The sequence below is a fragment of the Bemisia tabaci genome, chromosome 4 (assembly GCF_918797505.1).
Source record: "Bemisia tabaci chromosome 4, PGI_BMITA_v3".
Lineage (NCBI taxonomy): Eukaryota > Metazoa > Arthropoda > Insecta > Hemiptera > Aleyrodidae > Bemisia > Bemisia tabaci.
In genome coordinates, this window is record NC_092796.1 from 32,317,341 (window position 1) to 32,342,262 (window position 24,922).

At 42.2% G+C, this 24,922-nt stretch overlaps 1 protein-coding gene across 1 annotated transcript in view; it reads left to right on the plus strand.

Annotated features, from left to right (window-relative positions):
* Positions 1-440: 440 nt before the first annotated feature.
* The window catches only part of sn (fascin domain-containing protein singed), a 72,080-nt gene continuing 47,598 nt past the window's right edge, over positions 441-24,922 (plus strand). Inside the window, exon 1 of the mRNA XM_019050518.2 lies at positions 441-726. The gene's annotated coding sequence lies outside the window, so the exon portion shown is untranslated. The remainder of the gene's footprint in view (positions 727-24,922) is intronic.

A 24,922-nucleotide genomic window follows, 5' to 3' on the forward strand; every position in this document is an offset into this window, starting at 1 on the left:
GATGTCAACTTTTAGGGGGAGTTTTTTAGGATTGGGACGGGGTGGCTACCGCCACCTAGAATACGAGTTTTTCTACTCAGACTTGAAAAGTATCGTCTTTCATGCATAGGTCCATTCTTGGACCGCCTACTAATGGCGTCATGAGTGATGGAGTGGGGGGGGGGGGGTGTATGAGACCTATCTAAATAAAACTTTTCCCCTGGAAGGTTATTACTCATCATACGTCGAAAAAAAAAAAAAAAGTCAAATGGAAGTGAGAAATATGTAAGAACAAGGAAAGGGAAAGGTCCATTGCAAAACTTGCCACTGCATAGACGATCCTACGTCCCTACCCTTGATATGAGCGAGCGCTTTCTCCTTCCATGGGATTTTCTCATTGGCTGAGTTATCGCACTCCTCAACAGGGAGCGCCACCGTCGTCTTGTTTACCAACGACCGGCTGTCGGGTGTCTGCAAAATTCAGTTGCGCGTTATCACTTGCCCGTTAAAGTCACGCCACGAATATCTCTACGGGTTTCATTTTTAATATTTGCTCTCCAAGTAGTGAGTGTTTTGCAAATAACTCCGCGGAAAATACTTTGCATTTCTCTGATTAAATATTGTCTACACAAGTTTCATAACGTCTTGTTCGAGACGTACTAAATCAGTTCTCTGTTATCAGTGCTTCTGTTTCCTTTGTTTTCAATACTTTGTTTGGGTCAGGATTGTTTCACTTGTTTTATCGAGGTGAGTAACATTCACTCTTAGATGTAAATGATAATTTTGATTTAATTCCTTCGTCATTATCCTAGACACAAACATCGATACAGCGTGCGTTTTTATATTGATTGGTATTTATGTGATCGCATCATGTCATGTTTGTGTCTCCTACCAAAGTTGTTAGCGTTTGAACAAAATATGTACATGGAAAGCAAGCTTTTCGTCAAGATAGTGTGAAAGATTGCAATCAAACTTTTCTGTAACGTGTAAAACTCCTCTCAAGGGCCGTAATTTATTAGAAGCTCTTACTTCTCATCAGATAACGGTGGTTGCCCTCACCATGAAACCTTCTCATTTTTTATGTACTTACTTAGGGTTGACAATTTTATGTATCAAATTTCAAGTACTTGAGTCAGCTTTGATCTGTCTGTGCAAGTCAGGATGTTGGTAATTCGAGCCAATGGAGAGGAAATCGGAATACCAAGTGTTTCTCAAAGAACATCTGAGACACTTGGGTCTCGTCCCATTTTTAGGCGAAGATCAATGTCAATTTTTCCGTCGAGTAGATTTTTGCTAAACTCTCTACTATCGTCCTTAAGTAGATGCTCTTCTTGTTTGTTTTTCTCTGGGAAAAATGTTCAACAGAAATTTCGCCAATCGCATTCTGGAAATAGGTACTGACATTAGTTAGGAATAGTTTGGCATTAAACCAGACGTAGACTTTTTCCGGTCAAAAATTCACAGTGGAGAAGAATTATTTTTTAATTAAGTGAAATTAAGAATTAAAGTGAACATACCTAGCTTTCATACCTTTTTTGTAGCATCGAGTCTTTAGGAGGATATTATAGTTTCAAACCTCTTCTTTTCAGTTCAAACTTGATGTGTTAGGTAGGTACTGTCGATCTCTGTCCTCTGATGTAAGGCGTATTTCCTTGTGAACCCCAGAGAGTAGGTTTAGACTCATATGGAGATTAGGGCTCATGTAAAAATCAAGACACACCCTTATGTTGGAGGAGCAACGAAAATCACACAATGTTGATTGGTATAGGGCATTTTTTTTTTTCTGTCACAGACATTACAAATTTGCTTTTTAAATTGTTACGAAGGGTTACCTAATTATTCGGAGTGAAAATTGTAAAAAGATCCTTCGACCCATGAAATGAGAATCCCCTCCTCCCCTCAAAGTTTCATTAAATAAATAAAAAAAACTTCAGGGAGAGTTACACTGAAGAATAGAGCGTTACAGACATTTCACACTTAGGACATGCACTTTGAGAAACAATGTTCAAATTCAATTTTCTCATCGAATAGTGATCCTAATAAAATTACAAATGCATATTGTCGGTGAAACTACTAGACCACGTATCTCATTTGCTGTGTTTAAAAATCTCCACTCCCATTTTATTTTTTATTTTTATTTATTTATTTTTTTTTGAAGGAGAACAAATCAAAATTATGTCTTGAAATTTTCACTGATTTTTCTTTGCATAGAGAAGAAAAAACACGTAAGTTTTTAAGAATTGACGTTGAATAATTTTCCATTTAAAAAATAAAGCATTTCCGAAAAAAAAATCGGCGTACCAACCCCAAAATCACTAGACGTGTGTAATAGAACCGTAAATATGGTTTCCATGCCATTTCCATTTTGAATGAAAATGAACAAATAGATTTTGAGATAGGTATGGCTGCACACAGAAATAAGCAGGAAACGCCGGAGGGACGTACCCACTTTTTTTCAAATCTATTTTTTTTTCTTCCTTTTTCTTCTTTTTTTCACTTCAGGCGCCTTGAAACGCTTTAACTGACGAAATTTAAACTTGTTTTATTTATTTATTTATTTATTTTTTTACTGCAATACGTCCTCTACCCGCAAGGGAGGCGAGAACGAGAAAGTAAAATGCCGGTCTCGTGGTCCTTCAGCGCGTCACACACGGTCAAACTGGAGGTTCAGTCTAGTAGTAGCTTCGATGCGGGTGTTGACTGTTGAGCACTTACAGAAAACAATATAAATGGCAAAATGTTCACATTTTTACCCAAAAATAGAAAACCCTGTGTTTCGTTGAGAGTTGATCCGAAGTTTCGGTTCAAAAGTGATCAGCCCGCGGACCCTTGAACGTCAACAGTCAACACCCGCATCGATACTCCCGGACTGAGCCTCCAGTTTGAACGTGTGGAACGCGCTTTTGAAAGGCCGGAAAGGCGCATTTAACGATCTGCTCCCCGACAAATTCGGTCGGAGGAAGTTTTCGGCGAATTTCCGCGTCTCCGTTTATCAATCATCGAGCCCATTCCTTAATTTGATGAGTGTAAAGTGATCGGTAACTGGTTTGTTTTTGGCACGGTTGACCGTCGTCGCTTCGGCTTCGTGTCGGTGAAAATGAAGCGTGAAATTAGTCCGGAGGATCATCCGACGTCTCAATAAATTTTACTAACTTGCTCCGTCCGGGCGTCCGTCCGCCGCCGTCGCACAATGGAACGAGGCAATCTGTGAAGTGGGACTTCAAATTTTTTGACTAATGCTGCGGATTGAGATGTTTATTTTGTTAATTTTAAATTTTAGGGGATGCCTTTCGAAGAAAAAATTACGCAGAAACCAAACTTTCAAGACCTTGACGATTTTGTAATAGAGTTTTCAGCTTTTAAGGTCTCTAAATTTTGTCCGAGTTCTCGGATTAATTTGTTCCACTGTGCGGCGTCGCTCCGGACGCGGACATCCACGGCGGCGATGTAAAACGTGAGTCAACACGCCGACCATTGCCGCCAATTCGTCGTCGAAACATGGTATGACGTCAAACACCGGGGTTACCGGCTATCTGGAAAACATGGAATGTTGAGAAAGGTAGCAACGATTGCTAAGACAAAAGAAAAGAAAGGAAACTCTTAAAAACGCGTTGAAGAGAGGACTCCTTAAGAACACTGTTGAAATGTATATTTTCGGAAACTTTTTTTTGGGAATGTTTCCCCCTTAAAAAAGAAGGTAAAATACATTCAAACCTACTCAGCGTTAAAAAAAATCGCCACACATTTTACCACCTAAAATTTTAAAAAGCTCGTAGAAAAGGAGTAATTATTTGAGGTCTTAAAATTTTACCAAACGTAAATCTTACTTAAAAGATGACCAAATACTTAGCATTTCGCTCAAAAAAAAAAAAAAAAAAAAAACTAACAGTCTTTTAAAAAATTCTCAAGAAGTGCGCTTTTTAAAGGTCTGCGTTGCTAGGACAGAATTTTCGGCGATCTGGGAAAGACAGGGAAATTAAGGAGTAGCCCGTCTGCCCTGGAACCTCAACTGATGCCGATGCCATTTGAAGAGCGCAAACAACTAAAATGAAATAAAGAATTTGAATATAGTATAATATAATATAGGTAGTAATAGAAATACGGAAAATACACAGAATTAACGTGGTATCTGCGAGCTGTGAAGAAAAAATGGCCATTCGGGACGTTTCGGGATCAGCATGAATTTTTTTCAACCGACGAAAAAATTGAAATTATGCAATTGTGATTCCCCATTTGACAGCAAGACTAGACTTATGATAATATGTTTTTAAATAAATACAATGGTACAAATTCTGAGTGCCTTTTCATTATTCTGAATCTCCAAAAGTGGATATCACGTACATTGTTCAGCAAAAGGCAGCGTGAGCAAAAGAAAAGATTTCTAAGTGTAAAGTTTTTTCAAAAGGGAAAGCCATAAAATTCTGTAATTATGGAAGCAGGGAAATCCAGGACAGTGAAAAATGAAGAAACCATGGTAACCCTGCCATTACAACGTGCAGCCCATCTTGTGACATGCGCATTGAATTCTCCTCTACCCACACTCCTCATTTCTCTCATTCTGAAAGTTCTGAACTCGGAACGAAGTAAAACGGGTGTGATTTATCTCAGCGGCTACTGAGCTAAAAGTAGCCGGAAAAATCGTAGCTCGAAAAAACTGTTTTTTCGGGCACGATCTGGCTAAGGAGTGGTCCAGCGGCGCCGGCATGCAGTTCAGGGCGACCTGATGGACTGCCAAAAACGTGTCCGGTCGGGCTCAGGTCGGCTCATCATATCTGGAAACAAATGAGACTGATTTTACGGTTTAATTAGCGGCGGCTTGTAGTTGTAGTCGTGTCTTCTAAGTATCCTCACTTTTCGCTAATAGACCTTATTGTTGGCCCGCCTCCGTGCTTTTCCGTGCGGTGGAGCAAGTCCTATCGCACTTTTATGTATTTTCGACTGAAACTGCATAATGTTGATGTTTATTTCGTCTTATTTTTGACGGGCTATTTAAACTCTAGTTTCGAAGTTTAAAAGTTTGAAACTTGGTATATTTCTCTTGAACTCGGTCCATAATTTGTCCGAGGACCAGTTTTCGTGATTTTATTTCCGCAGGAGTACACTCTGCCGTGCTAAGGAAAAACGCCGTATGAACCTTCAAGCGTTGCCAAATTTACTTTGGTTAATCACGAATTTTCTGGAAAATCTGCTATTAATGCGTGTGTTGAAATGAGGCATGCCGCCAGTTGACGTCACTAGGCGGCGCATTTTCTCACTTTTAAACCTATTTTTATACTATTTCCCATGTCAGAAAAAAATTATAAAAAAAATACAGTGAAATCAGCTCTTTAAGCACTTTCAGATGAAGCAACAAAAAATTTGCATGCAAATGGCGATGTTGCATGAGTGAGGAATTTGCGATTTAACTATTGACTCTTTTGTAAAAGTACGCGAGAAACAGGATGGTGCCACTGGTTTTCTCTGAAATCATCTTCCAAGCTCCAAAAAAGCTCTCAAATTGAGGCTAAAATGGAGGGGATATCCCACGCTACCCTGAGAGTCCACCTCTACATCAAGACAAACTCTCCATGCAAAGATAGAGAGCAAATACATTGACAGGGCTGCCACTTATTTGCGGACTCCACAACTGAAATCACGGCAACCCTGCTAATGTACTTGCTCCCTATCTTTGCATGGAGAGTTTGTCTTGGTGTAGAGGTGGAGTCTCAGGATAGCGTGTGATATCTCCTCCATTTTGGCCTCAACTTGAGAACTTTTTTCAATATACGATACGAATCAATAGTCAAATCGCAAATTCTTCACACATGCAACATGTCCATTCTCCATTTGTTCGGATACTGGAACTTGTGCGGGAAACGTTGGTCGTAACCCGAAGAAATATTTTTGATGGTGAACAAATGAACCCGGGTCCCGGGGTGGTTTTATCGACGAAAAACAGCTGCTGGTGCGGACCCCTCGGGAGGCTAGATGCCGCATTGAAAAGGCTTCACACTTGTGACTCACACTTAAGAAGCTAACCCTCTCGAGGCTGGCGTGCGCCGTGTCCCCAACAGGCTGCGCATTGGGGAAGGTTCCGATTCCCGCCGACCCTCCGTGGATCAGTTGAGGGTGCGAGCGTGCAGCCTCCCCCACCCAACGCGCCCTGGTCCCGGGTGAGGAGTCAAAAATGTGTCCGATAGGCAATAACTCGGCATTAAATTGTTCAGTTCCGACAGAAGACGCGTTCCAAGTGTCTGCATGGCGCTGGGGTCATGATCATTTCGATCTTATCTCCGGAGCCCCCCTTTAGATGGGTGTGTGAGCGGCTTTTTATTTACTCGCTTGTCGCACATATCCATCAGCGTCGTGTGATAATTGCTTTGATGTATTGACGAAGCTCTTATACCAGTCTCGTTTTTTCCCCCTTGATACTCTCCGCCTTACCGTCCGCTTTCTAGGGTAGATGGTAGATGTCCATATTTTCACCTCGGACTTGGAGCGTTCGGCACCATATCAAAACGACAAAACAGTTCGGTCAACTAGGTTTTTAGTGTGTTTTCATTGTTTATCTGAAGCTAAGTTCCAAAAATAAATTCACTATAGGCAAAATGGACCGCGTTTAGCAGAAATTGCTATCAGCTATTGCTTTTAACTGGGCAATTTAATTTTTTACAAGAAAACGTTTGTGCGGATTCCTTTGAAAATGTACAGGAATTTGCTTCGTCCTATATAGACAACTCAATGAAATTTGAACACAAATCCGCACAACCGTTTTCATATAAAACATTAAAGTTCCCGATTTTCGGCAATAGCCGATGTGGCTTGGTTCCCTCTGCTTAACGCGGTCCAAATGAACGTAGGTATTCCTCCTAAACAGAACTTTAGACGTAGAACAGTTGGACGCAATGCGTGAAGTATTCACGCAGTCTTGTAGGCGCTATGCGTTTCGCGCTGACCGCACTGTGTTTAGCGCAATGCGTGAAGTATTCATGCATTCTTGTAGGCGCTATCCGTTTCACGCTGACCGCACTGTATTTGATGCAATGCGTGAAGTATTCGTGCAGTCTTGTAGGCGCTAATATGTGTTACATGCCGATCGCCGCGCCGAGGGCTTCTCCTTTTCATCTCAAGTCCTCGTTATCATTTCTCTCTAAGTTGCGCCGTTCGAGGCCAAATCGCGTGTTCGGTTTTTCTCGTAACTCGACTTATTGAGGGTGCTGTCTCTTGTATCAATAAGAGACGACAAAATTAGAAATTACTAGACTCTCAGGAAATGAGAGATTTTGTCGCCTTTTCTCGTTTGTAATTTTGTTTTTATAAATCCGATTTTTTTTTATACCTACACCTTAAAAAATTGCAAATTTTTGCCGCCCCTTAGATTTGACGCCATGGGCCGCGGCCCGTGTGGCCACCCCCTTAATCCGGCCCTGGTCTTGATTACTTTCATTTTTCTGAGTTGGTGTGTTTTCGTTCTCACTGATTCAAATATGGACGTATGCTAAAATGAATGCACGCGTGCTTTCCTCGCAGTAGGTACGCTCCAAGGAAATTGTACCCCTATGCAATGAGCTATTCTTGGCGTAAATACAGCTGTTGTAACTGAATGCCTGATATAGACGCAAGAATGTACGAACCAGCAGGTTAGGCTATAGGTTAGGGGATTGGGGAAGCAGTTCAATGGGAACAAATCCGTTGCGAGAGCGGAGCGTCCGGCCGGCGCGCGATGCGACGATCGACTTCGATGTGAATCAGCTTTAGAATCAGCGTGAGTAGTAGCGAAAGTGATGTCAAGAGAATGTCCACTGCCGTAACTCACCCAGCAGCAAGCGCAGCTTCACAATCGCAGTCGCCTCCTCGAGTCCTCGCTGGGCAGAATCACTTGCTCGACCGACTGAACTAGAGCGCCTTTAGACTAGAGAGAGAGTATCCACAATCCAGGATCCGTTTCTCATTGGCTCACCCATCTCAAGCTTCATGTAGAGTCCCTTTATACTGAGAGACAAGACAATGTGAATCCATTTCTAATTGGTTCCCGTATTTTAGGTCTCCACAGTGTCCTAAACGGGAATAAAGATTACATTTTCACCGATTGCAAAGATTATAATCTGGATTGGACCAGGGAATTACGGGCTCGGCAAGGAACAAACGGAATGATAGAAGGAACGGAGAAAGGAATTTGAGAATGAGCCGATCAAAGATTATGAAAAACTGCCAATTTATGTGATCTTTACCTATTCCTGTTTGTGGCTCCATGAGGGGGTTGTGTTGACTCGCAGTTTAAAGAGACTCCAGCTTCATCGAGCCAGCAATATCGTCCGAAGAAAGAATGGGCGACGTCGCATGCACAATGTTTGAAATGAAAGAAAATGAGGCTTCCTCTTCTTACAACCACCCTGTATTACTCGAATTGAGGGGTTCGGGTTTGGATGACAGTGCGCATTATTGCAATTTTTGAAAAAATTAATATTTTAACGATTACCATTAAAAGTAGTCTTCTCCTGATGCATATTCTGTGAAAAATACGTTCCCAAATTCAAATTTTTAAGCTTCAAAAAGTCAGTTTGAACTTCCTTTCCGCCACAAGGATTCGTGTAATTTCGAAAATTCAAGCACGTATCCCTCGAAATAACAAAATCTGCGCTTGTGCGCATTGTCCTCCAAGCCCCTCAATTTTTGTCTTTTTCGCGAGCGGGAAGTACACAAAGTGAAAATAGACGATTGTCCCTTTTTACAGGTATGTTGATTTTCCCGGGTATTTTAAGTGTGTTCAACGTGCCTTGCATGGAATGTTGATGAGACTACATGTAATGCTGTGCTCACATTCTTACTATGTCTGATGGTCCATTTCCGGCTTGAAAGTTGGCAACGTTGTTTTTCCTCCATTTAAATCCATTAAAGATGTCGATTTCGGTGCCTCGCTAAAAATCGATCTTCGTATTTACATTATTTAAAATTGTGAGATCCTGTTGGTTGAAACGAGACTAAATGAAGAGTCTCACGTGGGTTGCCATTGGTTAATCCATCATTTAGCCAGGGCCGGATTAAGGGGGTGGCCACGTGGGTCGCGGCCCATGGCGGCAAAATTAGGGGGCGGCAAATTTTGCAACTTTTTTTAAATGCAGGTACCAAAAAATCGGTTTCAGAAAAAAATTTCAAATAAGAAAAGGTGACAAAATCTCTCATTCCCTGAGAGTTCATTAATTCCTAATTTTGTCGTATTTCGGTGGTGCAAAAAACTGCGCACCTTCAATTAGTTGAGTTAAGAGAGAAACCAAACACGTAATTTGGCCTGGAGCGGCGCGGCGCAAAGAGAAATGATGACGAGGACTTGAGATGAAAAGGAGAAGCCCTCGACGCGGCGGTCGTCATGTAACACATATTAGCGCCTACGAGACTGCATGAATACTTCACGCATTGCGTCAAACACAGTGCGGTCAACAGCGGCCGGCGCGGCGTGAAACGCACAGTGCCTACAAGACTACACGAATACTTCACGCATTGCGCCAAACACAGTGTGGTCAGCACGACACGGCGGCGAAAGTTAAAATTATTAAACTACATTTATGTTTGTTCTTTCTTAATTTTTTAGTTAATTTCTTACAAATAAAAGGCCTTGTCCCCACAGAGATAGGTTTACGGAACTGAACTTAGGCGCGAAGTTCCGTGAACTTTTGCTAGTAGTGTTGACAGGGCTTACGCAAAAAATGTGTCCTACACGAGTGAACGCGTCTTATGCACCCTTCTCCCTCCGGCTCGTTCACTTAATGGTTTTTATTGGTGTTTCAAAATGAATGAGAAGAGGGCGGCAAAAAATACAGGCGGCCCATGGGCGGCAAGTAGGTAAATCCGGCCATGCATTCAGCTCCATTGTCCAATGCGCCACCTGCTCTCACCGATGGGATCATGTCACTGTTTTCTCATTGTCTATAGCTTTGTCTATCAATTTCAATAATCAGCCCGCGGTGTTGGTCAACCTCATCGATTGACTTGCCTCCACGATCGGCAATACGTCGCGTCGCAGCTAAAATCTACAAACATATGTTTGAAGGCATACTTTGAAAACAAATCCTCTCATTTAAGTATTTCAGTTATGTTGGGAACGGAGGATAATTCAAATATGTATTTCAATCGTGACAGGCCGCGGTTGGCTGACCGGCGTGCGGCGGCTGAATCAGGCATTCACGCCGACTGATCTCGTGAAGAATTTGAAAAATGTCTTAAGAATATCAAGAGACTCAATCACAGGACGCCATTTAATACCCATGCAATCTTGTAACCTTCGCCTCTTCGCTAGTGGCTGTTTCGCTCGATCATACGGTCTTGGTGATCAGTCAAATTTTCACTTTAAAAAGGCAGGAAAACTTTATATATTTTCGTGGTAGGATTGCGGGAATCACCGGAAAATGTCGCTGGCAAGTTCCCGTTTCAATGCCTTCTCAATCCTTTCACTACGGAAAGAGTGTGCCGCTCTCTGATTGGTCGGCTATCTTGGAGCCCCAAAGTTGGCCCAATGTAAACAAACCCCAGCCACTCTGCTCCTGGTTGGGCCCAAAATAAAAAAACAAGATGGCGACAAAGTTCTACAAAGTTCTAGGCGTGATTTTGTGTGTGATAGATTTTTTTTTTTTTATATATCCAACTTCTGAATTGAGTTCGGATTGAACTTTGATGAATATTTTTGCCGAAAATTAAGCTTTGAGTGTGATTATAATTCATTTCTCGGGCGATAATACGTGTTCCTCTGGGTCGGGTTTGTTTACATTGGTTCAACTTCGAGTCCCTTTATACTGAGAGTCAAGACAGAGTGAATCCATTTCTGATTGGTTCCCGTATTTTAGGCCTCCTTGGTGTCGCAAAAGGGAATAAAGATTACATTTTCACCAATTGCAATTCACCAATTTTTCCAAGATTATAATCTGGAATGGATCAAGGAATTACTGGTTCGACAAGGAACAAACGGAATGAGAGAAGGAACGGAGAAAGGAATTTGAGAATTGGTTTTTGAATTTGGTTGGAGAATCAAAGTTTACGAAAAACGTTCAATTTGTGTAATATTTATTCCCGTTTGTGAATTCATGAGGGGGTGTTGTCTTGACTCTCAGTGTGAAGGGACTCTAGTCCAACTTTGGAGCTCCATAACAGCCAAAACTGACGAACCAATCAGAGAGCGGCACAGAGATGGCAATACTCTCCCGTGTACAGGTACCCCAGAGTGGCCGAAGTGCGTGACGCGAGGAGTCGGCGGAGAGTGGCAGCGCGGGATTTATTACACAAATTATTCGCATGATATTCGCAGATAATAGACGCAAGACGCAAAGGAAAGAGAAAGTGCGAGAAAAACATGGGCACCGGCCGGCGCGGGCGGGAGAGACGAGCGGCACATACGAGAAAAAGAGTCCCGGCCAGGGGGGGGGGGGGGGGGGGGGAGAGGGGGGGCGGTCAAGAGGAAAGTGGAGCTTTGTGCTTGATAAGTGAAAGCCCTTCGGTCATCCTCGCCGAGTGACGTGGACGCGGACAAGTCCCGTTGCTCCGACTCGCTGTTTCGCGAATCGCCGCGCAACGAGAAATAATATTTAATTGCCCTCCTCTTATCATTCCACACTCGGCACTTTTTTTTTCACCGCAAGGTTACAGTGCGCTTACACTCGGGGAGTCAAGGTCGCGCCCCCCCCCTATCCCCCCCCCACTCCGTCTGGGGCCCAGACTGCCGCCTAGCGGATCGGATCAGTAAGAGGGGCGGACAAAATTTGGAGGCTTTAAAAGTTCGTAACTCCGTTCATACAAAACTTTGAGATTTTAAAAGCGGTTCACTGGAAAAAAAAAAAAAAAAAAAAAAACACATTGGATCCAGAGTCCAGACTCTTGAAAACATTGACAAGAAAAAGACTCTTGATTCAATCAGATTTAAGCTTAAATCAAAAGGAAATCCGCTCGAATTAAGAGGCTTGGTTCTTGATTTAAGCTTAAATCTGATTGAATCAAGAGTATTTTTTCTTGTCGATGTTTTTAAGAATCTGGACTCTAGATCCAATGTGTTTTTTTTTCCCCCCAGTGTTTCATTGGTTTCCTCGTCAAATTTTCTTACAGAAGCACCCCTTATAATTTAAAATGTGACAAATTAAACATCGTTTTAGTCGAAAGTTGCATGTCCGGCCTCTCCGATTGACTCGATCCACTGTGTGCCGGGTTAACGGAGAAAATATCGATGGTCAAAGTGCAAAACCACATATTCATTTAGCAGTGCTCCAAAATTTCCGCTTTTAATTTATTTTTTGAAGATTGCAAGCACAACGTTTTAGCTAGAAATGTATACAGAATGCCAATGAAAAAGAAAACTCGAGCAAGTTTTCAAGTAATTACGTCGACTTGTTTTCCAAAGCAAAAATGAAGTATGGCGCGGGGTATGCAACTTCGCAAATAGAGTTACGTGGTTTCGCACTTTGGTCACAGACATGTCGATGGCTAGAGTGCGATGCCATTGGATTGCATTTTGCAAAAAGGAACCAGAAGCATTGCAATATGGTGCTAAAATTGTGCATGTGCATCTTCTTTTGTCTTGGAGGAAAAACCTGATTATTCATCAACAGTTTCTATTTTACTCGCTGAAAACTGTAAATTTAAGACCAAAATTATCATGTAAATCTCATGTTTGTACAATGTACGTGGTTTCAGTAATTGTATTGCAAAGGGTGAAATTGCACAATCTTAGCACCATTGCAATGCCTCTGGTTCCTTTTTGCAAAATGCAATCCAACTTAGGAGTACCTGTACGAAAAGAAAATGGACCGGTCAAAACATGGCGCTCCTAGAGTCCAAAAGACCTGTAAAAGCTTGACGAGGCTGTATAGTTTTTAGATGCCTAGTTACCTCTGTTTTTGTCCTTTGCTCGATCTAGTGCATACATAAAAGTATTCTCATCTCTATTTGGTCTCTTATTTTCTGATTATTTAGTAGACCTATTGAGAATAGCTCCCCAGACCATCCAATCTTCCTCCACGAAATGTGTTAGTATCAATATACGACGCCGAACTGGAAGAATCCTTTCAGAGGAATTATTTCATGCATGCGACCGTGTCGTTTCTCCAACTTACCTCCAGTTTGTGATTGTAGGCGAGCGGAAAAAGAAATTAAAAAGGAGAGAAATTAAAAATGCATAAATCTCTTGATGCTGCATTGTTTCTCGCGAGTCCGGCTTCGACGCTGCATTGTGCTTACGGGGAGTATCAGTGGCGTGGCGTGCTTCGATATATGCCGATATTTCCCCGTTTTAAGCTATGGTAAAGAATCGATCATTAAGGTGTTCGTTGCAAACACCGTGTTAATCGATCCTTTTCTGTACGTTTAAATGGCATACCAGTCGATTTATCGCAGTTCACGCCGCGCCACTGGGAAGTATTATTTTATCACTCGAGTGTCGTTGCTTTTTGCATGGGAAAGTCGGCGCGAATTCCGATATTCATTCCGTTTTTATCACCTCTTTCTTTGAATTCTTCCCGTGGTAAATTTTTACGACAGGACCTGGAGTCACGAACGGACGGTGCAGTGGGGATTCTCGAAAGTTGGCAACACTGTTTTTCCGCCATCTAAATCCATTAAAGATATCGATTCCGGTCCTCGCCAAAAATCGATTGTTTTACGTACATTTTTACCAGTGGCTAGGCATGAATGATCGATTATCGATATTTCCCCATTTGAAGCTATGGTTAAGAATCGATTATTAAGGTGTTCGTTGCGAACACCCTGTCTATCGATCCTTTTCCATAGTTTTAAATGGCAGATCAATCGATATATCGTATGTACGTGTACAGCATATCTCAGTTTCCACGTGAGCCCTGTTTTACGTATAAATTCATGCTTTCTGAGACTCATGCGGAAATCGAGATATATGCGTCACAGGAGCTACGATATATCGGACGTATATAAGGAACTATGTGCATAGGGTCTGCGCGAGACATAGCTCCTTTTGGCATAAATACGTTCTAATTGTCCCTCACTGGAAAACAAAGAAAAAAAAGAAAAAGAAAAAAAAAACACACACTGTATCTAGAGTCCAGACTCTTGAAAACATTGACAAAAAAAATACTCTTGATTCAATCAGATTTTGGCTTAGATCAAAAGGAAATCCGCTCAAATTAAGAGGCTTGGTTCTTAATTTAAGAAAAAATCCGATTGAGTCAAGAGTATTTTTTTTGTCGATGTTTTCAAGAGTCTGGGCTCTAGATCCAATGTGTTTTTTTTTCCAGTGCTGCTTGCAACGCAGTATCTACTCGCCGTAACCCGCACAAAAGAACGTAACTCCATTCCAAGGATGCCAAATTGACTCAAGCAATTAATGCATTCCAGAAAGTTGCACCTATGCATTTTCATCAAAAATTGTCATGATTTTTGCATGAAATCTGAGGAAAAATCAGTGAAATTTTCAGTCATAATTTCCCAAAATTTTCCTGGTTAACATGCAATTTACGAGGGGAAATTTGGCAACATTGAAATGGAGTTACGTTCCTTTGTGAGGAAAACGACGTACTATCAGCCGGAAATGTACGCTGAGACTCCCACTGCAACTAGACGCGTATCACCCCAAGACCGGAGCAACGGACTGCAAAAATTTGCAATTCCTCAATGCAGTGTACAAGTTCCAACGAGTGAGGTCTCATTGTTCATTTTCTATGCGCATATTCCCCGGGTTTCGAGTGCCCTCGGTTTTTTTTTCTTCCCGCGTCATGTTTGTGAATTACCAATGTAGGCAACTCTCAAGGCTGTCCTAAAATGACACGGCCATACAATATTGCTTTGCGGTGTGGAGTCGTCTGTTAACCCTGCGGTTACTCTGCGGTCTCAGTGGAGAGAGAGAAAATAAGAAATAACTCATTTTCTTGCGTTCCCATTATGGTTTTTTTTTTTTTTTTTTTCGAATGAAGCCTCCGAGAACATCGTCGATCAGTCAGTGTCCAAACTTCGCGACTAAGACTCGGCGTGGGTAATCATACATGTATGCTGAGTATTGGAAGTGATAGACAAAGCTGTAGATAAAGGAGAGAAAGGGAAAATGGGCCGTATGAGCCATCAGGCGTTGCCAAATTTCCTCCGATAAAATACGAATTTTCAAGAAAACTGTTGGATGTTTTTCTTCAAATTTTTCAAACAACTTTTTACACATTTTAATGTAAAATATCTCAAAATTTCAAGAAAAACCATGCAAAACTTTCCTGTAAAATGCCTTTTTTATCTGGGGAAATTTGGACCGCGTTTAGCAAAAAGGAACCAAGCCACATCAGCTATTGCCAGATTTAACTGGGCAATTTAATTTTTTACGAGAGATCATCTGTGCGGATCCCTTTGAAATTTTTAAGGAATTTCCTTCAAACTATGGAGAATTTTCACTGAACTGCACAAAAATCCGCACAACCGTTTTCATGAAAAAAAATTGACTTGCCCGATTGAATTTGGCAATAGCTGATGTGACTTGGTTCCTTTCTGTTTAACGCGGTCCATTTGACAACTCTCGAATGTGCATACGGCAATTTTCCTAGCTTGGCAGTATTTCACTGAAAGAAACTCCCGCCGTGGGAGCCGCAATTACGGGCCATATAGACATACCGTCCGTTCTGGGCTCAAAGGCCGAAAATTCCGGCTGCTGGATCCGTAGTTCCGGCCTCTGAACCCGGAGCGATCGAAGTTACGCCTTCAGCAGCCGTAATTTTCGGCCTTTGAGCCCGGAACGGACGGTACGTCTATATAGCCCGTAATTGCGGCTCCCACGGCCGGAGTTTTTTTTCCAGTGTTGGGTCGGTGTGCGATGATGGGACGTTGAATGGGATGTTTGGGAGAGAGACCGGCCGGCTGCGGCTGATGCGCTCGTCGGCAAGACGTCATGACGTTGACGAGTTGCAGCGCTGCACCGCACCACATCCTGCGCCCGACGCACGGATGCAGCGATGCACCGGTGTAGGCCGACAGCGAGTGGGTCGTCAACGGAGAGTGAAACTGTGTGAAATGTGCCGTCATTGTGCTCGCCACAGTTGCGGCACAGTGGATCGAGTCAATGGAGAGTCTGCGTACAAATTTTTTATTGCTTCATCTCAAAGTGGTTAAAGAGCTGATTTCACAGTATTTTTTACAATTTTTTTTTATAATTTCAGTTTTAGAGTCCCCAAATAAGGTGGCAGCCCTGTCAAAGTGTTTGCTCCCTATCTTTGCATGGAGAGTTTGTCTTGATGTAGAGGTGGACTCTCAGGGCAGCGTGGGATATCCATTCCATTTTAGCCTCAACTTGAGAGCTTTTTTTGAGCTTGGAAGTTGATTCAGAGAAAACCAGTGGCATGCGCCATTGTGTTTCTCGCGAGCTTTCTTAAAAGAATCAATAGTCAAATCGCAAATCTCTCACACATGCAACATCTCCATTTGCATGTAAATTTTTTGTTGCTTCATCTGAAAGTGGTTAAAGAGCTGATTTCTCAGTATTTTTTACCATTTTTTTCTGATATGGGAAATAGTATAAAAATATATTTAAAAGTGAGAAAATGCACCGCCTAGTGACGTTATCTGGCGGCATTTCTCATTAAAACACACACATTTTTGCAGATGATATCATTTTGTCATATCTTCTCCAATAAATGTTCAGTTCCGGAACCAAGGGTATCCTCGTCTTCAGTTCATTCCGTAGTTTCCACCTAAAATGAAATTCATCAAACAGACACCTGCAAATTCTCTATTGGAGGGATCGGACATTATTTTTTTTTAAAAAAAAAACAGCGTATCTTCTGTTATATGAAATGTCGATGTTTTAAAAGTAGTTTCATTGGTTTTCTCGTAAAATTTTCTCGAAGTAGCGCCCCTAAAAATTGAAGCTATGTCGAGATAAAAGTAAAATTTTACAATTTTTGTGAAATATTTTATGTCAGACTTCTTTCAAAGACTCGTTCTACTGTGTGCCGTTGCCGCTGGAGGCTCAAGTCTGCGCAAACGAGATCCCTAGACCAGTTACGAGTAAACCAGTTGTATCTACTTTGATCATTCTTCAGCAGAGCCTATCTGTGTTCAATCTGAATTAATTTATCCACCTGTACGTAGGCGGAGCAATGGGCTATTAGACAAGCGGACTGATCATTGAAATTGATAGACAAAGTTATAGACCGACAAAAGAGTCAAATCGAAAATGGAGCGATCGTATTGGTTGAAACGGGCCGTTGCTAGACTAACAATAAAGGGGACTGTAAGGAAGGGTCTTTTGTGGATTGCCGTTAGTCTATTACTTAATGCCTTTTGCATTTCAACGACCAATTTCCAACATAGGACCGTTCCATTTTCCTCTTCTTAACTTGTCTATTGTCTTTTCTATCAATTTCAATGTTTAAGATGTTTTATGTTTAAGTTGCAATGTTTGTCTATAGACGCGCCGACGCCTGGATGCAACTATTCGTGCTCCATGCTGCCGTGTTGAACATGCCGTATGAACATTCGAGAGTTGCCAAATTTCCTCTGATAAAATATGTATTTTCAAGGAGATTTATGAATATTTTTCCTTGAAATCTTCGGGAACTTTTGGTGAAATCGCAAACAAAATAAGCTGAAAAACTAGAAGGAAAATAATCATAAGTTTCCTCGAAAATGTGTATTTTATCAAGGGAAATTTGGCAACGCCTGAAGGTTCCCACGGCGTTTTTCCTTAGCACGGCAGCGTGGATGTGCAAACATTAAAGGCGATTCTTAGATCGACGTAACGCGCGACGCGGCTCCGGCGCCTGGATACAACTATTCGTGCTCTATGGATGTGCGTATTGCATGTACAAAACATTGAAGGCGATTGTCAGATAGGCGCGGCGCGGTGCTGGTGCTAGGAGCAAGGATACAACTATTTGTTTTTTATGGATGTCCGAGTTGCATATGCTGAAAATTGAAGGCGCATCTCTGGGAGTGTCATTCGTGGCTACTACTTGTGCAGATATGACATGTTTGATTGATGTTATTCCTATCTACTTTGTGACCTGAAGGAATCTATCGATCTGATGAGTCCGTTTAAGTTTACTCAAATGGAGCCTATAGATGGATTGCATTTTGCAAAAAGGAACTAGGAGCAGTGCAATGTTGCTAAAATTATGCATCTTCTTTTGTCTTGCATGGAAGGAAAACCTGATTATCCATTAACAGTTTCTATTTTACTAGCTGAAAACTGTGAATTTAAGACAAAAATTATCATGTAAATTTCATACTTTTTCATGGTTTCAGTAATTTTATTGCAAATGATGAAGTTGCACAATCTTAGCACCATTACAATGCTTCTAGTTCCTTTTTGCAAAATGCAATCCAGATAAGGGTCTGATAGTCCTTAGCAAAAGTACTCCAAAACTTAGTAACGTCATGTGAGAGATTTCCTTAGAGAAATCAGGAATTTTCAGGAAATTTTGGAAAAGCTTCTCTTCGGATTTTTCTGAGAATTTTGTTCGTGATTTGATCTAAAGTTTCTGAACATTTTGAAGAATAAATATTCATAACTTTCTGCAAAATATGTGTTGTTCCTTCGGACGGTAGTAATTTTAGCGGGCTCAGGTGGCTCAACTTTAATGCATGGTGGCACCGGCGCCGCAACAGTGGCAATTCTGCGGCAATTCCAGCAAGTTGGCAACGCTGTTAATTCTCCTTGTAAATCCATTGAATATATCGATTCTAGATGAGACAGGCTACCTCGTCTAGAATCGATTGTTTATCGTGCCTTTAAATGGAGAAAAAACACTATTACCAACTTGCAAGAACCGCATCGGGTACCGCATGCACATCCAACGAGAAGGCAGCGCACAATGGATCGAGTGAATAGCAGAGGTTGGACCTAAATTTTTTGGCCAAAACTGAAAATTCTCATGTTTATCTCGTCATATTATAAACTGTAAGGGGTGTTTCATAACGGAAATTGTACGAAAAAATCAATGGAGCCATTTTAAGAATTTCATTTTCTGTATTACTCCAGCTTGTAAAGTTTTCGAATGCTGTCTGACTTTTTTAGTGTATTTTCCGAAGGAAATACACTATTCTCATTCTTTTTTCCATTGTGCGGCGGTTCAACTTGCACTTGCACTTGGACTTGGGCTCATGAGAGCCGAGCAGGGAACTGGGTCAAGTCGCCACTACTGCTCGCACGGGCACCGGCACCGGCGGCGAAGCGATTCTTGAAAATTGGAAACAATGTTTTCCCTTCCCTTTAAATAGATGTAAAATAATCGATTCTTGGTGAGGCTTGAGGCAGCTTGCCTCACCTAAAATCGATATTTTTAATGGGTTTAGATGGCGGGAAAAGAGTGTTGCCAACATTGGCGTGGCGTTATTTGCGATATATCGATTGTTATGCCATTTAAACCTATGGAAAAGGATCGATAAACAGGGTGTTCGCAGCGAACCCCTTAATAATCGATTCTTTACCATAGGTTTAAATGGCAGAACAATCGATACATCGCAATTCACGCAATTAACTTGAGAGATCGCCATTGCATTCAGGGAAAACAGAAGAGTCGTGCGATTGTTTTACAAATTAATCTCCCTTAATTTCCACCTCGCTTCCACTTCCGCTGTCTTAAAAAAAAAAAAAAAAAAAAAAAAAAAAAAAAAAAACCTATACGCAGTGGCAATGGACATCTAGCATGCGCCACGGACTCTTCAGTTCTAGTACTTTTGTCGAGTAAAGTTTTGCAATAATTTAGAGCTCTCAAAACTGAGGCTATAATACGTGGCGGAAGCAGGCGGTTGCATGAAATGAACAAAGGAGGTAAGTAATAGACTACCTAACGGCAACCCACGAAAGACCCTTTAGCTAGTCCATCATTTCCTCCCTTAGCCTATAACAACCACCCGTTTCAGCCAATAGGATCGTTCCATTTTCCTTTCGTCTTCTTTGTCTATCCATTTCAATAATTAGCCTGCAAGCTGATTTTTTAAATCGATAGAAAAAGCGATAGACAAAGAAGACAAAAGGAAAATGGAACGATCCTATTGGTTGAAATGGGAGGTTCTTACAGACTTAGGGAGTGAAAGATGGACTAACTATAAGGTCTCTCGTGGGTTGCCGTTAATCTATATTACCTACCTCCTTTGTCCATTGCAACCACCCGCTTCCATCAATAGGAGCTCTCCTTATCCCTTTTGTCTTATTTGTCTATAGCTTTGTCTATCATTTTCAATAATCAGCCTGCTGCACGAGTTGTTCGCAAGCCTCGAGCCTCGCTCACGTCTTGGGAGGCGCGTAATGTAGCGGGCTGTTGAGTGGATGAATTTTTTATTTCATTTCACCCCTCGGGTCACGAAAAATCGATCTGTTTCTCCTTGTCGGGGGTGAAACGTCTGTCACTTGCCTTTCCCCAAATGAATCAAAGTCCTCTTGCTGCGCACAAGTCGGAAAATCAAGTTAGGCGTCTAAATCGCAGCGGGTCGTCCGAATCTCAAACCCCAGGGAGTGGAAGACCGATGCAAGGTAGCCAGATTATACTTTAAAATGTAGATTTTCTACATGGTCTTAAAATCTGCCGATTTCCTAGAACCATCCGGCAACAAGGAACCGACGCGACGTTGCTGTCCGGCAGGGTGTGAGATTGGAAAACATTTGGATAAAATCATGATATTTTAAAGCAGATTGTGATATTAAAGCTCGAAAGTATTGTTTGCCATCGCTTTTCAAAAATCGAATGAATCTTCCGTGAATCAGCAATATTTTTCAAGTATTTACAAGATTATCAGGACCTAATGTCAAAATATTTTTGAAAATATCCCCGAACATTTTCCTGTTATTATCATTACTAGCCGTGATTTTCCCACTCTCCGCGAAGAAAATTCTGCGAAAACTTCTGTTCTGTTCTCCTTTTAAACAAATGAGGTAGGAGTGGAGATTTTCCAACACCGGAGATGGGGGTTGCTTCCAAAGGTTCCCCCAAAATAATTGTAGGTTCCCTCATTTCAAATTTTCGCAGTTTTGCCCGACAAATAAAGTAACGCGGTCGACAGTTGGGTTCCCTCAAAACAGCATAAGTTTGAATGTTTTGCTCCTCCAAAAACATCGCGCTTGAATTTTTCGTTTCTCCAAAGTAGTGCGCTCAACATTTAAGTTCCCATAAAACCCTAAAACACCGCGCTTTGCAGTTTGGTTCTCTTGAAACAATGCGCTCAACAATTTCTTACCTTGATGGTTTTTTACCTATAATGGTTTTTTCCTTGCAAAAAAAGAAGAAGAAAAAGGTTCCCTAGTTTTCCTCCTTCGAGGCTCCCCCATTTTTCTCGTCCCTGCATGGGTTCCCCTTTTGATCCGAAAGTTTCTACACCCATGGATACGCGGTCGGCGACTTACGACGTCGATAAATCCTTAATGAGCAAAAAATCAAAGGGTTTTCGTAATCCAGGGAATAGCCCTTATCGATAGTACCGTGCCAAGGAAAAACGCCGTATGAACCTACAGGTGTTGTCAAAATTTCCATGATGAAACACGAATTTCCTAGTAATTTTATTAATATTTTCCTTTCGAATTTTCAGATAATTTTGCACGCAATGTTCACCGAATGTTCTCGAAAATTCCAAGAGAAAATATTCATAACTTTCTTCAAAAATAAACATTTTATCGCAGGAAATATGGCAACTCTCGAATGCTCCTACGGCGTTTTTTCTTATTACGGCAGGATACCCTACATTTGGTGTCTAGTTCTTTAAAAACCGGGAAAAACAGGGATTCATCAGGGAATGAAAATTTACCGGGAAAATCAGGGGAAAATCAAGGAATTTGTTCCAGAAACCGGGAAAATCAGGGAATTTGTTCCAGAAACCGGGAATAATGTAGAAGCTTTCATTGACCAGATAATATCAACATCAGGAACAGTTTTTGAATTAAAATTTTGAATGTGCGCCAAAGAAATGGCTGTAAGATTAATTAAAATCTATATTCATTTTTGAAACGCTGGAAAATTATTTTCCTTCCCTCCAGAAAACCCCGGAAAAGTGGGAGAAAACTTCCGTTTCTCATCCGGGAATGAGCTCCTGAAAATCAGGAAAATCAGGGAAAAATTAGGGAATGAGCTTTGCCAAGAAAACTAGACACCATGCCCTACATTTGAATCCTTTGAAAAGGTGAAATTTCATTTTGGAATCCTGCTCGCGAGAGCTTCTCGGGGAACGGGTGCAGTGGATGGCAAGAAGGGATCCGGAAATGTCGGCGGGTGGGGCGGTACGGGGCGGGGGGCGAATTTACAAGTTGCGTGTCCTGTCCACGTCCACGACGCGTCGTCGCGACGCAGGCCCCGAGCGGAGAGGGAAAGTGAAGCGTGAGGAGTGTCGAGTTTTCGGAGGAGTGAGACCCGGGTCCGGAACTCCCGATCCTCAAGTCCCGAGTCCCGGGTCCTGGTGCGGAATTTACGTGTGCCGTGTATTGATTGTGCCCACCGCCAGCGGCTCCGGACCGGCACCCCCCGCCCTCGCGCCGGCGTTCTACACTCGATCCGCGCCAATCGATACATCCGCCGCTCTTCATAGGGGATTTCTATCGATCCATCGAAACGACTCCGATTTTTATCCCGACTCGATTCGGCTTAATCGAGTGTGCAACGCGGGGTGTGGCGCACAATCCACTGTTTCTCTCCCCGAGCTCACAAAATGCACTGGAAAAAAAAAAAAACATTGGATACAGAGTCCAGACTCTTAAAAACACCGACAAGAAAGAGTACTCTTGATTCAATCAGAATCCAGCTTAAATCAAGAACCCAGCCTCTTAATTTAAACGGATTTCGTTTTGATTCAAGCAAAAATCCGATTCAATCAAGCGTATTTTTTCTTGTAAATGTTTTCAAGAGTCTGGACTCTAGATCCAATGTGTGTGTTTTTTTTTCAGTGTGTAAGCTCGCGCTCGAGCTTTTTGAAGATTCATCCGGATCCAGGGTAACCAGTTTATGATTGTAAACATTGCAGTAATTATAACACGAGAGGCAAGTGGAATAGATGCTTTTTTTGAAAAAATGTTGAGGTGTTCATGTTTTCGACTAAAACCAGTCTCAAGATATATTCTGTAAAAAATTCACTCTTTAAATACAATTTTAAAACATTTAAAAGTGAGGTGGAGCTTTCTTTCCGCCATGAAGTACCATGTAATTTTGAAACTTTAGCTTTAAACATGTATCTGTTGAAGTGGTAAAACTGCAATTATCCTACTCCTTCTTGTCTTCCAAGGCTCTTAATTATTAAAACTATAAATTATTGATGCACATTGCACATGAATAGTATGGGTAACAATACATTATAGTCGTTATGACTCCATACCTGACAGGCTGTAGCGGGCGCGTAGCGTAGCCAAGGATGCCTCTTGCCTCTCTAAGTGATGCCCCTTCTGTTTTAACGTATGCAACTCGCACATTCACTAAGCACGTATAGTTGTATCCAGATGCCGTGTCGCGGCGCGGCGCGTTGGCACAGGAATCGCCTTCAATCTCTGCTTATGCAATACGCATATCCATAGAGTACGTATAGTTGCATCCAGGCGTTGCGTCGCGTCGCGCCTGTTCACGTTGGCTGGTGACGGTCAGAAAAATGCTATGAATCAGAGAAAAGCTGCACAATTACATCGATACCTTGAAATTCCACAGATAAGTCCGGAAATTATCCTGCTGTGCCTTAAAATTATTTCCTCCTGTTTAAACGAACGTTTCCACCCACCAGAAAAAGGAGGTGGTCGCATTTCGGGCATCTGAGATTTGGTCGTTGACGGAGGCAGGTACGGACGGACGCTTTTTTCCATCGATATTCGTGAAATTGGTGTATTTTCTACTAGCACCTGGACAGGGAGCCTGGAAGCTCTGCTCCCTGGACCTCAATCACTATGGGGCTTTCAAAAGCGGATATTGAAAGTTTCGGATTTTTGGTATCATCTGGACATCAACAGCTTTCGTTTGCAACAAAAATCAAGGAACTCGGCCCAGCGGTTCCTCAGTATTAATGATCACAAGGTTTCGACGGAGTAAACAAGTCCTCAAAATGCGACTGCCTCCTTTTTCTCTTTATGAATGGGTGTCTAGCATCAGGATTTTCCAGATTCTATCAGGATTTGAGGTCCATCAGGATTTGACGAAAAATCGATCGTAAAATCAGGATTTGAGAAAAGTCGGCCGTCCGATCGAATTTTTTATTGCAGAAATTTTAATTTTTCTCCGCAAAAAATCAGGATTTAGAAAAATGTTGAAATCAGAATTTAGCAGTAAAAAATGAGGAAAAATCTGTATTTCCCAAAATGATAAAAAAACTAGACACCCTGCCATGATGTCATTAAACCTGCGGCCCTCTTCCTGTTTTTCCTGGAAGGAATCTCGGCGACTCGGGTCGTGGGCGTGCTTTGCGTCGCGGCGGCGGTGGCGGCAGGAATCACCGGCTGCGGATCGAGGGAGCACCCCCGCCCATCCCGGCTCCCGACCCCCGTTTCGGTTGCCATGGAGACGCGACGCGCTGCGGCGGGAGCCGGCCGGGACGCACCGCGCAGGAGCCGCGCTCCCGGGTCGCCGTCCTCGCCACAACTTCTGCCGCCCACGTTTCAGTCACGCCGTCTCCACCGCCGCCGCGTCTCCTGTCCTTCCGCCCCCACAGGAACCACCGAGGTCCCAAGACGGCAGTATAATCCTCTTATTGCATCGCGCTCGGGCACCGAGAGAAAACTTCGCTCCATTGCGCAGGCCTAGTTAGTAGTTAGAGTACCTGCACATAGTGCCATATGTGTCAGTGTCTCCGGCGCACAGTGGATCGAGCAAATAGGAAAGGTCCGACAAAATTTGGACACTTTAAAAGCTCATAACTCCGTTCATACAAAACTTTGAGGTTATGGATGTAGTTCCATCGGTTCCCTCGTGAAATTTTCTTCCAGAAACACCCTTTGAAATTTCAAATGTGACGAATTAGACATCAAGAGTCGCAGTTTTTCCTAAGAATTTCATGGATGATCCCTCTAATTGACTCGATCCACTGT